This window comes from Schistocerca gregaria, unplaced genomic scaffold (assembly GCF_023897955.1).
Source record: "Schistocerca gregaria isolate iqSchGreg1 unplaced genomic scaffold, iqSchGreg1.2 ptg000912l, whole genome shotgun sequence".
NCBI lineage: Eukaryota > Metazoa > Arthropoda > Insecta > Orthoptera > Acrididae > Schistocerca > Schistocerca gregaria.
Genome location: NW_026062270.1, coordinates 67,928 through 80,956, shown reverse-complemented (window position 1 = coordinate 80,956; position 13,029 = coordinate 67,928). Strand labels below are relative to the sequence as shown.

Genomic DNA, 13,029 nt, shown 5'->3' with positions numbered 1-13,029 from the left:
CAAAAGTCACAGTCCGTTGCTTTTGGCCTCGTTGTTACAGGGGTAGGAGGAAAAGCAAAGCTGTGAGTAGTAATATTTATTTACTTATTTCGCAAGTAAAGACCTGCAGCCTGTCATTATATAGCAGGTCATACACTGTGTGACTTTACATGTTATATCATACGAAATTCAGTTTTATTACTAGTACATTTTTTCTTGAAAATTTCACAAAAGAACTGCAAGTAGTAATAACGGGAAGTAAGCATTTTCACGCTGAGTTGTTGAAGCCTTATGGATAACAAACTACAAGCTGTTTTGCTCCTTCGCAACCCCAGAGCCGTCAATTTAGCTGTGAACGGAAGTAAATTAAATGCCCCGGGTGAGGATCGAACTCACGACCTTAAGATTATGAGACTTACGCGCTGCCTACTGCGCTACCGAGGCACGTGATGGCCAAACCTTCTGGTATCTCGGCAAGTAGCAAATACTAGTGGTAGAGAGTCTGCACTTGCTGGCTCATTTTTTCTGTTACTACACGTGCATTCCCGGCGCTGCAGGCAACTTGCGATGATAGGCCGACGCCAGTATGCACAATAGCACGCAGGAGTCCAAACGAGAAGACGTGCGCGCTGCGTGTTTGGTTGTTTCCACACGGAATCCCGCGGTTCATTCTCGTGGCCCACGCACTTCGAGTGCGAAGGACACGCAGCTCCACTATCGGGGAAAAAACAAAATGATGCATCGGCCGGGAATCGAACCCGGGCCGCCCGCGTGGCAGGCGAGCATTCTACCACTGAACCACCGATGCTCAGCTAGTTTGCAGCTTCCTTGTGCTTTCCGCGGCAGACGTCTGAAGGGAAAGTGGGACTGCCGTCCAGCGCCGTGGCATCCTCTCGAGAGAATGCTACAAACGCTGAATCCTGCGCTGCACTGCTTAAAAATGACGCCCGAACGCGATCGTCTAAGTAGTGTTGCGGCGCACGCACGCGACGACTCTTGCCAAAGGACGCGAAATGTGCGTAGAGACGCTGTCTGGATGCGCTCGCCTACCCCGTAATGCGCCTGCTGCTGCGACCACCTTCAGCCGCCGCCGACAGGCGGGAAGCAGACACAGCGCGGCGTGCGCGGAAGAAAACCGTGCGGTGGTGGTGTAATGGTCAGCATAGTTGCCTTCCAAGCAGTTGATCCGGGTTCGATTCCCGGCCACCGCAGCCTGCGTTTTACTTCTGCGTATGAGTACTTTTGCCACGCGTCATTAAATTAATGTTTCTTTCCTCCTCTTACTGGCTGCAGGCCACCCTATATTGTGTGCGTCGATTCCGCTTGAGTCTCGACTTGTCTCGACTTTGCTCGGCTGACGCGAGAGCTGACGCTCTCCAATCGGCCTATATCAGAAGGACAAGCACGCGAAACGACTGAGAGAGGTATGGCGAGGCGGGCACAACATTACTTATGCCTCAAGTAAAGACCTGCTGCCTGTTATCGTGCATTGTGTGATTTTACATGTTCTGTCAGACAAATTCAGTTTTATTACTAGCACATTTCTTTTTTTCTTTGTTGAAAATTTTACAACACGCTCCTTCATTTCACTGTGGCCGCACGGCGCGACTTGGCATACCGAGAGGCAAAACGTGGCGCCAGTGCCCTAGACCGAATAGCGCTGCAGCTCCGAAACCGACGAGAAAAGAGAAATACGAATTGAAACTGTCGGCAGCGCCCTGTGTTCGCAGGCGGTCACCCGCCCAAGCACTGACAACGCCCAGCGTCGCGCAGTAGCGGTGATCGGACGACAAACTGTGTGTTCAGCGTGCTGTGACCTGTGAAGTGTTTTAGCGCGTCCCGACAAGTCGCTTTCGGGTCCCCTATCAGCTCCCACACAATGTGACGATTTCTTTGTCACCATACTTGCCCGGGGAAATCGGCGTTGCCTTTTTGAAGTAGTAAAATCGAAGTGGCCCGTGGGGGGATCGAACCCACGACCTTCGCGTTATTAGCACGACGCTCTAACCAACTGAGCTAACGGGCCTCGGTGCACTCCGTCTTCCAGCGCTTAGACGGAGTGGCTCTGCGTATTTACAGGTAACATTTCTATGGTAGCAGTCCAACAGTGGACCAGGGTCTCTTCTCCCTTTATTCCGCTGCTCGTAGTAATTTCATTGCGTGCCCGTTTCTCTCGACTGTTTTCAGCTCACGTTTATGAACCAGTAGCTATAACGCGAGGAGGACGTGAAACAGCATTTCGCAGGGTCCAAACTTGTCGTGATTTGTTCCGAAAAAATTACATTCCGGTACCGGGAATCGAACCCGGGCCTCCTGGGTGAAAGCCAGGTATCCTAGCCACTAGACCACACCGGACGCGCACGCTTATTTTTGGGGTTTACACCCCCTCCACTGGCTTTCCGTGTCGCACTTTCCCTGTTTGCGAGCATCTTTTCGCTCTCCCATGCCGAGGCGCGCATGGCAAAAGTCACAGTCCGTTGCTTTTGGCCTCGTTGTTACTGGGGTAGGAGGAAAAGCAAAGCTGTGAGTAGTAATATTTATTTACTTATTTCGCAAGTAAAGACCTGCAGCCTGTCATTATATAGCAGGTCATACACTGTGTGACTTTACATGTTATATCATACGAAATTCAGTTTTATTACTAGTACATTTTTTCTTGAAAATTTCACAAAAGAACTGCAAGTAGTAATAACGGGAAGTAAGCATTTTCACGCTGAGTTGTTGAAGCCTTATGGATAACAAACTACAAGCTGTTTTGCTCCTTCGCAACCCCAGAGCCGTCAATTTAGCTGTGAACGGAAGTAAATTAAATGCCCCGGGTGAGGATCGAACTCACGACCTTAAGATTATGAGACTTACGCGCTGCCTACTGCGCTACCGAGGCACGTGATGGCCAAACCTTCTGGTATCTCGGCAAGTAGCAAATACTAGTGGTAGAGAGTCTGCACTTGCTGGCTCATTTTTTCTGTTACTACACGTGCATTCCCGGCGCTGCAGGCAACTTGCGATGATAGGCCGACGCCAGTATGCACAATAGCACGCAGGAGTCCAAACGAGAAGACGTGCGCGCTGCGTGTTTGGTTGTTTCCACACGGAATCCCGCGGTTCATTCTCGTGGCCCACGCACTTCGAGTGCGAAGGACACGCAGCTCCACTATCGGGGAAAAAACAAAATGATGCATCGGCCGGGAATCGAACCCGGGCCGCCCGCGTGGCAGGCGAGCATTCTACCACTGAACCACCGATGCTCAGCTAGTTTGCAGCTTCCTTGTGCTTTCCGCGGCAGACGTCTGAAGGGAAAGTGGGACTGCCGTCCAGCGCCGTGGCATCCTCTCGAGAGAATGCTACAAACGCTGAATCCTGCGCTGCACTGCTTAAAAATGACGCCCGAACGCGATCGTCTAAGTAGTGTTGCGGCGCACGCACGCGACGACTCTTGCCAAAGGACGCGAAATGTGCGTAGAGACGCTGTCTGGATGCGCTCGCCTACCCCGTAATGCGCCTGCTGCTGCGACCACCTTCAGCCGCCGCCGACAGGCGGGAAGCAGACACAGCGCGGCGTGCGCGGAAGAAAACCGTGCGGTGGTGGTGTAATGGTCAGCATAGTTGCCTTCCAAGCAGTTGATCCGGGTTCGATTCCCGGCCACCGCAGCCTGCGTTTTACTTCTGCGTATGAGTACTTTTGCCACGCGTCATTAAATTAATGTTTCTTTCCTCCTCTTACTGGCTGCAGGCCACCCTATATTGTGTGCGTCGATTCCGCTTGAGTCTCGACTTGTCTCGACTTTGCTCGGCTGACGCGAGAGCTGACGCTCTCCAATCGGCCTATATCAGAAGGACAAGCACGCGAAACGACTGAGAGAGGTATGGCGAGGCGGGCACAACATTACTTGTGCCTCAAGTAAAGACCTGCTGCCTGTTATCGTGCATTGTGTGATTTTACATGTTCTGTCAGACAAATTCAGTTTTATTACTAGCACATTTCTTTTTTTCTTTGTTGAAAATTTTACAACACGCTCCTTCATTTCACTGTGGCCGCACGGCGCGACTTGGCATACCGAGAGGCAAAACGTGGCGCCAGTGCCCTAGACCGAATAGCGCTGCAGCTCCGAAACCGACGAGAAAAGAGAAATACGAATTGAAACTGTCGGCAGCGCCCTGTGTTCGCAGGCGGTCACCCGCCCAAGCACTGACAACGCCCAGCGTCGCGCAGTAGCGGTGATCGGACGACAAACTGTGTGTTCAGCGTGCTGTGACCTGTGAAGTGTTTTAGCGCGTCCCGACAAGTCGCTTTCGGGTCCCCTATCAGCTCCCACACAATGTGACGATTTCTTTGTCACCATACTTGCCCGGGGAAATCGGCGTTGCCTTTTTGAAGTAGTAAAATCGAAGTGGCCCGTGGGGGGATCGAACCCACGACCTTCGCGTTATTAGCACGACGCTCTAACCAACTGAGCTAACGGGCCTCGGTGCACTCCGTCTTCCAGCGCTTAGACGGAGTGGCTCTGCGTATTTACAGGTAACATTTCTATGGTAGCAGTCCAACAGTGGACCAGGGTCTCTTCTCCCTTTATTCCGCTGCTCGTAGTAATTTCATTGCGTGCCCGTTTCTCTCGACTGTTTTCAGCTCACGTTTATGAACCAGTAGCTATAACGCGAGGAGGACGTGAAACAGCATTTCGCAGGGTCCAAACTTGTCGTGATTTGTTCCGAAAAAATTACATTCCGGTACCGGGAATCGAACCCGGGCCTCCTGGGTGAAAGCCAGGTATCCTAGCCACTAGACCACACCGGACGCGCACGCTTATTTTTGGGGTTTACACCCCCTCCACTGGCTTTCCGTGTCGCACTTTCCCTGTTTGCGAGCATCTTTTCGCTCTCCCATGCCGAGGCGCGCATGGCAAAAGTCACAGTCCGTTGCTTTTGGCCTCGTTGTTACAGGGGTAGGAGGAAAAGCAAAGCTGTGAGTAGTAATATTTATTTACTTATTTCGCAAGTAAAGACCTGCAGCCTGTCATTATATAGCAGGTCATACACTGTGTGACTTTACATGTTATATCATACGAAATTCAGTTTTATTACTAGTACATTTTTTCTTGAAAATTTCACAAAAGAACTGCAAGTAGTAATAACGGGAAGTAAGCATTTTCACGCTGAGTTGTTGAAGCCTTATGGATAACAAACTACAAGCTGTTTTGCTCCTTCGCAACCCCAGAGCCGTCAATTTAGCTGTGAACGGAAGTAAATTAAATGCCCCGGGTGAGGATCGAACTCACGACCTTAAGATTATGAGACTTACGCGCTGCCTACTGCGCTACCGAGGCACGTGATGGCCAAACCTTCTGGTATCTCGGCAAGTAGCAAATACTAGTGGTAGAGAGTCTGCACTTGCTGGCTCATTTTTTCTGTTACTACACGTGCATTCCCGGCGCTGCAGGCAACTTGCGATGATAGGCCGACGCCAGTATGCACAATAGCACGCAGGAGTCCAAACGAGAAGACGTGCGCGCTGCGTGTTTGGTTGTTTCCACACGGAATCCCGCGGTTCATTCTCGTGGCCCACGCACTTCGAGTGCGAAGGACACGCAGCTCCACTATCGGGGAAAAAACAAAATGATGCATCGGCCGGGAATCGAACCCGGGCCGCCCGCGTGGCAGGCGAGCATTCTACCACTGAACCACCGATGCTCAGCTAGTTTGCAGCTTCCTTGTGCTTTCCGCGGCAGACGTCTGAAGGGAAAGTGGGACTGCCGTCCAGCGCCGTGGCATCCTCTCGAGAGAATGCTACAAACGCTGAATCCTGCGCTGCACTGCTTAAAAATGACGCCCGAACGCGATCGTCTAAGTAGTGTTGCGGCGCACGCACGCGACGACTCTTGCCAAAGGACGCGAAATGTGCGTAGAGACGCTGTCTGGATGCGCTCGCCTACCCCGTAATGCGCCTGCTGCTGCGACCACCTTCAGCCGCCGCCGACAGGCGGGAAGCAGACACAGCGCGGCGTGCGCGGAAGAAAACCGTGCGGTGGTGGTGTAATGGTCAGCATAGTTGCCTTCCAAGCAGTTGATCCGGGTTCGATTCCCGGCCACCGCAGCCTGCGTTTTACTTCTGCGTATGAGTACTTTTGCCACGCGTCATTAAATTAATGTTTCTTTCCTCCTCTTACTGGCTGCAGGCCACCCTATATTGTGTGCGTCGATTCCGCTTGAGTCTCGACTTGTCTCGACTTTGCTCGGCTGACGCGAGAGCTGACGCTCTCCAATCGGCCTATATCAGAAGGACAAGCACGCGAAACGACTGAGAGAGGTATGGCGAGGCGGGCACAACATTACTTATGCCTCAAGTAAAGACCTGCTGCCTGTTATCGTGCATTGTGTGATTTTACATGTTCTGTCAGACAAATTCAGTTTTATTACTAGCACATTTCTTTTTTTCTTTGTTGAAAATTTTACAACACGCTCCTTCATTTCACTGTGGCCGCACGGCGCGACTTGGCATACCGAGAGGCAAAACGTGGCGCCAGTGCCCTAGACCGAATAGCGCTGCAGCTCCGAAACCGACGAGAAAAGAGAAATACGAATTGAAACTGTCGGCAGCGCCCTGTGTTCGCAGGCGGTCACCCGCCCAAGCACTGACAACGCCCAGCGTCGCGCAGTAGCGGTGATCGGACGACAAACTGTGTGTTCAGCGTGCTGTGACCTGTGAAGTGTTTTAGCGCATCCCGACAAGTCGCTTTCGGGTCCCCTATCAGCTCCCACACAATGTGACGATTTCTTTGTCACCATACTTGCCCGGGGAAATCGGCGTTGCGTTTTTGAAGTAGTAAAATCGAAGTGGCCCGTGGGGGGATCGAACCCACGACCTTCGCGTTATTAGCACGACGCTCTAACCAACTGAGCTAACGGGCCTCGGTGCACTCCGTCTTCCAGCGCTTAGACGGAGTGGCTCTGCGTATTTACAGGTAACATTTCTATGGTAGCAGTCCAACAGTGGACCAGGGTCTCTTCTCCCTTTATTCCGCTGCTCGTAGTAATTTCATTGCGTGCCCGTTTCTCTCGACTGTTTTCAGCTCACGTTTATGAACCAGTAGCTATAACGCGAGGAGGACGTGAAACAGCATTTCGCAGGGTCCAAACTTGTCGTGATTTGTTCCGAAAAAATTACATTCCGGTACCGGGAATCGAACCCGGGCCTCCTGGGTGAAAGCCAGGTATCCTAGCCACTAGACCACACCGGACGCGCACGCTTATTTTTGGGGTTTACACCCCCTCCACTGGCTTTCCGTGTCGCACTTTCCCTGTTTGCGAGCAACTTTTCGCTCTCCCATGCCGAGGCGCGCATGGCAAAAGTCACAGTCCGTTGCTTTTGGCCTCGTTGTTACAGGGGTAGGAGGAAAAGCAAAGCTGTGAGTAGTAATATTTATTTACTTATTTCGCAAGTAAAGACCTGCAGCCTGTCATTATATAGCAGGTCATACACTGTGTGACTTTACATGTTATATCATACGAAATTCAGTTTTATTACTAGTACATTTTTTCTTGAAAATTTCACAAAAGAACTGCAAGTAGTAATAACGGGAAGTAAGCATTTTCACGCTGAGTTGTTGAAGCCTTATGGATAACAAACTACAAGCTGTTTTGCTCCTTCGCAACCCCAGAGCCGTCAATTTAGCTGTGAACGGAAGTAAATTAAATGCCCCGGGTGAGGATCGAACTCACGACCTTAAGATTATGAGACTTACGCGCTGCCTACTGCGCTACCGAGGCACGTGATGGCCAAACCTTCTGGTATCTCGGCAAGTAGCAAATACTAGTGGTAGAGAGTCTGCACTTGCTGGCTCATTTTTTCTGTTACTACACGTGCATTCCCGGCGCTGCAGGCAACTTGCGATGATAGGCCGACGCCAGTATGCACAATAGCACGCAGGAGTCCAAACGAGAAGACGTGCGCGCTGCGTGTTTGGTTGTTTCCACACGGAATCCCGCGGTTCATTCTCGTGGCCCACGCACTTCGAGTGCGAAGGACACGCAGCTCCACTATCGGGGAAAAAACAAAATGATGCATCGGCCGGGAATCGAACCCGGGCCGCCCGCGTGGCAGGCGAGCATTCTACCACTGAACCACCGATGCTCAGCTAGTTTGCAGCTTCCTTGTGCTTTCCGCGGCAGACGTCTGAAGGGAAAGTGGGACTGCCGTCCAGCGCCGTGGCATCCTCTCGAGAGAATGCTACAAACGCTGAATCCTGCGCTGCACTGCTTAAAAATGACGCCCGAACGCGATCGTCTAAGTAGTGTTGCGGCGCACGCACGCGACGACTCTTGCCAAAGGACGCGAAATGTGCGTAGAGACGCTGTCTGGATGCGCTCGCCTACCCCGTAATGCGCCTGCTGCTGCGACCACCTTCAGCCGCCGCCGACAGGCGGGAAGCAGACACAGCGCGGCGTGCGCGGAAGAAAACCGTGCGGTGGTGGTGTAATGGTCAGCATAGTTGCCTTCCAAGCAGTTGATCCGGGTTCGATTCCCGGCCACCGCAGCCTGCGTTTTACTTCTGCGTATGAGTACTTTTGCCACGCGTCATTAAATTAATGTTTCTTTCCTCCTCTTACTGGCTGCAGGCCACCCTATATTGTGTGCGTCGATTCCGCTTGAGTCTCGACTTGTCTCGACTTTGCTCGGCTGACGCGAGAGCTGACGCTCTCCAATCGGCCTATATCAGAAGGACAAGCACGCGAAACGACTGAGAGAGGTATGGCGAGGCGGGCACAACATTACTTATGCCTCAAGTAAAGACCTGCTGCCTGTTATCGTGCATTGTGTGATTTTACATGTTCTGTCAGACAAATTCAGTTTTATTACTAGCACATTTCTTTTTTTCTTTGTTGAAAATTTTACAACACGCTCCTTCATTTCACTGTGGCCGCACGGCGCGACTTGGCATACCGAGAGGCAAAACGTGGCGCCAGTGCCCTAGACCGAATAGCGCTGCAGCTCCGAAACCGACGAGAAAAGAGAAATACGAATTGAAACTGTCGGCAGCGCCCTGTGTTCGCAGGCGGTCACCCGCCCAAGCACTGACAACGCCCAGCGTCGCGCAGTAGCGGTGATCGGACGACAAACTGTGTGTTCAGCGTGCTGTGACCTGTGAAGTGTTTTAGCGCGTCCCGACAAGTCGCTTTCGGGTCCCCTATCAGCTCCCACACAATGTGACGATTTCTTTGTCACCATACTTGCCCGGGGAAATCGGCGTTGCCTTTTTGAAGTAGTAAAATCGAAGTGGCCCGTGGGGGGATCGAACCCACGACCTTCGCGTTATTAGCACGACGCTCTAACCAACTGAGCTAACGGGCCTCGGTGCACTCCGTCTTCCAGCGCTTAGACGGAGTGGCTCTGCGTATTTACAGGTAACATTTCTATGGTAGCAGTCCAACAGTGGACCAGGGTCTCTTCTCCCTTTATTCCGCTGCTCGTAGTAATTTCATTGCGTGCCCGTTTCTCTCGACTGTTTTCAGCTCACGTTTATGAACCAGTAGCTATAACGCGAGGAGGACGTGAAACAGCATTTCGCAGGGTCCAAACTTGTCGTGATTTGTTCCGAAAAAATTACATTCCGGTACCGGGAATCGAACCCGGGCCTCCTGGGTGAAAGCCAGGTATCCTAGCCACTAGACCACACCGGACGCGCACGCTTATTTTTGGGGTTTACACCCCCTCCACTGGCTTTCCGTGTCGCACTTTCCCTGTTTGCGAGCAACTTTTCGCTCTCCCATGCCGAGGCGCGCATGGCAAAAGTCACAGTCCGTTGCTTTTGGCCTCGTTGTTACAGGGGTAGGAGGAAAAGCAAAGCTGTGAGTAGTAATATTTATTTACTTATTTCGCAAGTAAAGACCTGCAGCCTGTCATTATATAGCAGGTCATACACTGTGTGACTTTACATGTTATATCATACGAAATTCAGTTTTATTACTAGTACATTTTTTCTTGAAAATTTCACAAAAGAACTGCAAGTAGTAATAACGGGAAGTAAGCATTTTCACGCTGAGTTGTTGAAGTCTTATGGATAACAAACTACAAGCTGTTTTGCTCCTTCGCAACCCCAGAGCCGTCAATTTAGCTGTGAACGGAAGTAAATTAAATGCCCCGGGTGAGGATCGAACTCACGACCTTAAGATTATGAGACTTACGCGCTGCCTACTGCGCTACCGAGGCACGTGATGGCCAAACCTTCTGGTATCTCGGCAAGTAGCAAATACTAGTGGTAGAGAGTCTGCACTTGCTGGCTCATTTTTTCTGTTACTACACGTGCATTCCCGGCGCTGCAGGCAACTTGCGATGATAGGCCGACGCCAGTATGCACAATAGCACGCAGGAGTCCAAACGAGAAGACGTGCGCGCTGCGTGTTTGGTTGTTTCCACACGGAATCCCGCGGTTCATTCTCGTGGCCCACGCACTTCGAGTGCGAAGGACACGCAGCTCCACTATCGGGGAAAAAACAAAATGATGCATCGGCCGGGAATCGAACCCGGGCCGCCCGCGTGGCAGGCGAGCATTCTACCACTGAACCACCGATGCTCAGCTAGTTTGCAGCTTCCTTGTGCTTTCCGCGGCAGACGTCTGAAGGGAAAGTGGGACTGCCGTCCAGCGCCGTGGCATCCTCTCGAGAGAATGCTACAAACGCTGAATCCTGCGCTGCACTGCTTAAAAATGACGCCCGAACGCGATCGTCTAAGTAGTGTTGCGGCGCACGCACGCGACGACTCTTGCCAAAGGACGCGAAATGTGCGTAGAGACGCTGTCTGGATGCGCTCGCCTACCCCGTAATGCGCCTGCTGCTGCGACCACCTTCAGCCGCCGCCGACAGGCGGGAAGCAGACACAGCGCGGCGTGCGCGGAAGAAAAGCGTGCGGTGGTGGTGTAATGGTCAGCATAGTTGCCTTCCAAGCAGTTGATCCGGGTTCGATTCCCGGCCACCGCAGCCTGCGTTTTACTTCTGCGTATGAGTACTTTTGCCACGCGTCATTAAATTAATGTTTCTTTCCTCCTCTTACTGGCTGCAGGCCACCCTATATTGTGTGCGTCGATTCCGCTTGAGTCTCGACTTGTCTCGACTTTGCTCGGCTGACGCGAGAGCTGACGCTCTCCAATCGGCCTATATCAGAAGGACAAGCACGCGAAACGACTGAGAGAGGTATGGCGAGGCGGGCACAACATTACTTATGCCTCAAGTAAAGACCTGCTGCCTGTTATCGTGCATTGTGTGATTTTACATGTTCTGTCAGACAAATTCAGTTTTATTACTAGCACATTTCTTTTTTTCTTTGTTGAAAATTTTACAACACGCTCCTTCATTTCACTGTGGCCGCACGGCGCGACTTGGCATACCGAGAGGCAAAACGTGGCGCCAGTGCCCTAGACCGAATAGCGCTGCAGCTCCGAAACCGACGAGAAAAGAGAAATACGAATTGAAACTGTCGGCAGCGCCCTGTGTTCGCAGGCGGTCACCCGCCCAAGCACTGACAACGCCCAGCGTCGCGCAGTAGCGGTGATCGGACGACAAACTGTGTGTTCAGCGTGCTGTGACCTGTGAAGTGTTTTAGCGCGTCCCGACAAGTCGCTTTCGGGTCCCCTATCAGCTCCCACACAATGTGACGATTTCTTTGTCACCATACTTGCCCGGGGAAATCGGCGTTGCCTTTTTGAAGTAGTAAAATCGAAGTGGCCCGTGGGGGGATCGAACCCACGACCTTCGCGTTATTAGCACGACGCTCTAACCAACTGAGCTAACGGGCCTCGGTGCACTCCGTCTTCCAGCGCTTAGACGGAGTGGCTCTGCGTATTTACAGGTAACATTTCTATGGTAGCAGTCCAACAGTGGACCAGGGTCTCTTCTCCCTTTATTCCGCTGCTCGTAGTAATTTCATTGCGTGCCCGTTTCTCTCGACTGTTTTCAGCTCACGTTTATGAACCAGTAGCTATAACGCGAGGAGGACGTGAAACAGCATTTCGCAGGGTCCAAACTTGTCGTGATTTGTTCCGAAAAAATTACATTCCGGTACCGGGAATCGAACCCGGGCCTCCTGGGTGAAAGCCAGGTATCCTAGCCACTAGACCACACCGGACGCGCACGCTTATTTTTGGGGTTTACACCCCCTCCACTGGCTTTCCGTGTCGCACTTTCCCTGTTTGCGAGCAACTTTTCGCTCTCCCATGCCGAGGCGCGCATGGCAAAAGTCACAGTCCGTTGCTTTTGGCCTCGTTGTTACAGGGGTAGGAGGAAAAGCAAAGCTGTGAGTAGTAATATTTATTTACTTATTTCGCAAGTAAAGACCTGCAGCCTGTCATTATATAGCAGGTCATACACTGTGTGACTTTACATGTTATATCATACGAAATTCAGTTTTATTACTAGTACATTTTTTCTTGAAAATTTCACAAAAGAACTGCAAGTAGTAATAACGGGAAGTAAGCATTTTCACGCTGAGTTGTTGAAGTCTTATGGATAACAAACTACAAGCTGTTTTGCTCCTTCGCAACCCCAGAGCCGTCAATTTAGCTGTGAACGGAAGTAAATTAAATGCCCCGGGTGAGGATCGAACTCACGACCTTAAGATTATGAGACTTACGCGCTGCCTACTGCGCTACCGAGGCACGTGATGGCCAAACCTTCTGGTATCTCGGCAAGTAGCAAATACTAGTGGTAGAGAGTCTGCACTTGCTGGCTCATTTTTTCTGTTACTACACGTGCATTCCCGGCGCTGCAGGCAACTTGCGATGATAGGCCGACGCCAGTATGCACAATAGCACGCAGGAGTCCAAACGAGAAGACGTGCGCGCTGCGTGTTTGGTTGTTTCCACACGGAATCCCGCGGTTCATTCTCGTGGCCCACGCACTTCGAGTGCGAAGGACACGCAGCTCCACTATCGGGGAAAAAACAAAATGATGCATCGGCCGGGAATCGAACCCGGGCCGCCCGCGTGGCAGGCGAGCATTCTACCACTGAACCACCGATGCTCAGCTAGTTTGCAGCTTCCTTGTGCTTTCCGCGGCAGACGT

General features: G+C 51.7%; 27 non-coding genes across 27 annotated transcripts; 5 read left to right on the top strand and 22 right to left on the bottom strand.

Annotated features, from left to right (window-relative positions):
* Positions 1 to 350: 350 nt before the first annotated feature.
* Trnam-cau (transfer RNA methionine (anticodon CAU)) lies at positions 351 to 423 on the bottom strand. The gene has a single exon. It is a non-coding gene; the product is annotated as a tRNA-Met (tRNA).
* Positions 424 to 716: 293 nt separating this feature from the next.
* Trnag-gcc (transfer RNA glycine (anticodon GCC)) lies at positions 717 to 787 on the bottom strand. Its single transcript has one exon. It is a non-coding gene; the product is annotated as a tRNA-Gly (tRNA).
* Positions 788 to 1,118: 331 nt separating this feature from the next.
* Trnag-ucc (transfer RNA glycine (anticodon UCC)) lies at positions 1,119 to 1,190 on the top strand. Its single transcript has one exon. It is a non-coding gene; the product is annotated as a tRNA-Gly (tRNA).
* A 741-nt stretch (positions 1,191 to 1,931) lies between these two features.
* Trnai-aau (transfer RNA isoleucine (anticodon AAU)) lies at positions 1,932 to 2,005 on the bottom strand. Its single transcript has one exon. It is a non-coding gene; the product is annotated as a tRNA-Ile (tRNA).
* Positions 2,006 to 2,262: 257 nt separating this feature from the next.
* Trnae-uuc (transfer RNA glutamic acid (anticodon UUC)) lies at positions 2,263 to 2,334 on the bottom strand. Its single transcript has one exon. It is a non-coding gene; the product is annotated as a tRNA-Glu (tRNA).
* Positions 2,335 to 2,790: 456 nt separating this feature from the next.
* Trnam-cau (transfer RNA methionine (anticodon CAU)) lies at positions 2,791 to 2,863 on the bottom strand. Its single transcript has one exon. It is a non-coding gene; the product is annotated as a tRNA-Met (tRNA).
* A 293-nt stretch (positions 2,864 to 3,156) lies between these two features.
* Positions 3,157 to 3,227, bottom strand: Trnag-gcc (transfer RNA glycine (anticodon GCC)). The gene has a single exon. It is a non-coding gene; the product is annotated as a tRNA-Gly (tRNA).
* Positions 3,228 to 3,558: 331 nt separating this feature from the next.
* Positions 3,559 to 3,630, top strand: Trnag-ucc (transfer RNA glycine (anticodon UCC)). The gene has a single exon. It is a non-coding gene; the product is annotated as a tRNA-Gly (tRNA).
* Positions 3,631 to 4,371: 741 nt separating this feature from the next.
* Trnai-aau (transfer RNA isoleucine (anticodon AAU)) lies at positions 4,372 to 4,445 on the bottom strand. The gene has a single exon. It is a non-coding gene; the product is annotated as a tRNA-Ile (tRNA).
* A 257-nt stretch (positions 4,446 to 4,702) lies between these two features.
* On the bottom strand, positions 4,703 to 4,774 carry Trnae-uuc (transfer RNA glutamic acid (anticodon UUC)). Its single transcript has one exon. It is a non-coding gene; the product is annotated as a tRNA-Glu (tRNA).
* A 456-nt stretch (positions 4,775 to 5,230) lies between these two features.
* Trnam-cau (transfer RNA methionine (anticodon CAU)) lies at positions 5,231 to 5,303 on the bottom strand. Its single transcript has one exon. It is a non-coding gene; the product is annotated as a tRNA-Met (tRNA).
* Positions 5,304 to 5,596: 293 nt separating this feature from the next.
* Positions 5,597 to 5,667, bottom strand: Trnag-gcc (transfer RNA glycine (anticodon GCC)). Its single transcript has one exon. It is a non-coding gene; the product is annotated as a tRNA-Gly (tRNA).
* A 331-nt stretch (positions 5,668 to 5,998) lies between these two features.
* On the top strand, positions 5,999 to 6,070 carry Trnag-ucc (transfer RNA glycine (anticodon UCC)). Its single transcript has one exon. It is a non-coding gene; the product is annotated as a tRNA-Gly (tRNA).
* A 741-nt stretch (positions 6,071 to 6,811) lies between these two features.
* Positions 6,812 to 6,885, bottom strand: Trnai-aau (transfer RNA isoleucine (anticodon AAU)). Its single transcript has one exon. It is a non-coding gene; the product is annotated as a tRNA-Ile (tRNA).
* Positions 6,886 to 7,142: 257 nt separating this feature from the next.
* Positions 7,143 to 7,214, bottom strand: Trnae-uuc (transfer RNA glutamic acid (anticodon UUC)). Its single transcript has one exon. It is a non-coding gene; the product is annotated as a tRNA-Glu (tRNA).
* Positions 7,215 to 7,670: 456 nt separating this feature from the next.
* Positions 7,671 to 7,743, bottom strand: Trnam-cau (transfer RNA methionine (anticodon CAU)). The gene has a single exon. It is a non-coding gene; the product is annotated as a tRNA-Met (tRNA).
* Positions 7,744 to 8,036: 293 nt separating this feature from the next.
* Positions 8,037 to 8,107, bottom strand: Trnag-gcc (transfer RNA glycine (anticodon GCC)). The gene has a single exon. It is a non-coding gene; the product is annotated as a tRNA-Gly (tRNA).
* Positions 8,108 to 8,438: 331 nt separating this feature from the next.
* On the top strand, positions 8,439 to 8,510 carry Trnag-ucc (transfer RNA glycine (anticodon UCC)). Its single transcript has one exon. It is a non-coding gene; the product is annotated as a tRNA-Gly (tRNA).
* A 741-nt stretch (positions 8,511 to 9,251) lies between these two features.
* Positions 9,252 to 9,325, bottom strand: Trnai-aau (transfer RNA isoleucine (anticodon AAU)). The gene has a single exon. It is a non-coding gene; the product is annotated as a tRNA-Ile (tRNA).
* Positions 9,326 to 9,582: 257 nt separating this feature from the next.
* Positions 9,583 to 9,654, bottom strand: Trnae-uuc (transfer RNA glutamic acid (anticodon UUC)). The gene has a single exon. It is a non-coding gene; the product is annotated as a tRNA-Glu (tRNA).
* A 456-nt stretch (positions 9,655 to 10,110) lies between these two features.
* Positions 10,111 to 10,183, bottom strand: Trnam-cau (transfer RNA methionine (anticodon CAU)). Its single transcript has one exon. It is a non-coding gene; the product is annotated as a tRNA-Met (tRNA).
* A 293-nt stretch (positions 10,184 to 10,476) lies between these two features.
* On the bottom strand, positions 10,477 to 10,547 carry Trnag-gcc (transfer RNA glycine (anticodon GCC)). The gene has a single exon. It is a non-coding gene; the product is annotated as a tRNA-Gly (tRNA).
* A 331-nt stretch (positions 10,548 to 10,878) lies between these two features.
* Trnag-ucc (transfer RNA glycine (anticodon UCC)) lies at positions 10,879 to 10,950 on the top strand. The gene has a single exon. It is a non-coding gene; the product is annotated as a tRNA-Gly (tRNA).
* A 741-nt stretch (positions 10,951 to 11,691) lies between these two features.
* On the bottom strand, positions 11,692 to 11,765 carry Trnai-aau (transfer RNA isoleucine (anticodon AAU)). Its single transcript has one exon. It is a non-coding gene; the product is annotated as a tRNA-Ile (tRNA).
* A 257-nt stretch (positions 11,766 to 12,022) lies between these two features.
* Positions 12,023 to 12,094, bottom strand: Trnae-uuc (transfer RNA glutamic acid (anticodon UUC)). The gene has a single exon. It is a non-coding gene; the product is annotated as a tRNA-Glu (tRNA).
* Positions 12,095 to 12,550: 456 nt separating this feature from the next.
* Trnam-cau (transfer RNA methionine (anticodon CAU)) lies at positions 12,551 to 12,623 on the bottom strand. Its single transcript has one exon. It is a non-coding gene; the product is annotated as a tRNA-Met (tRNA).
* A 293-nt stretch (positions 12,624 to 12,916) lies between these two features.
* Trnag-gcc (transfer RNA glycine (anticodon GCC)) lies at positions 12,917 to 12,987 on the bottom strand. The gene has a single exon. It is a non-coding gene; the product is annotated as a tRNA-Gly (tRNA).
* Positions 12,988 to 13,029: the final 42 nt, after the last annotated feature.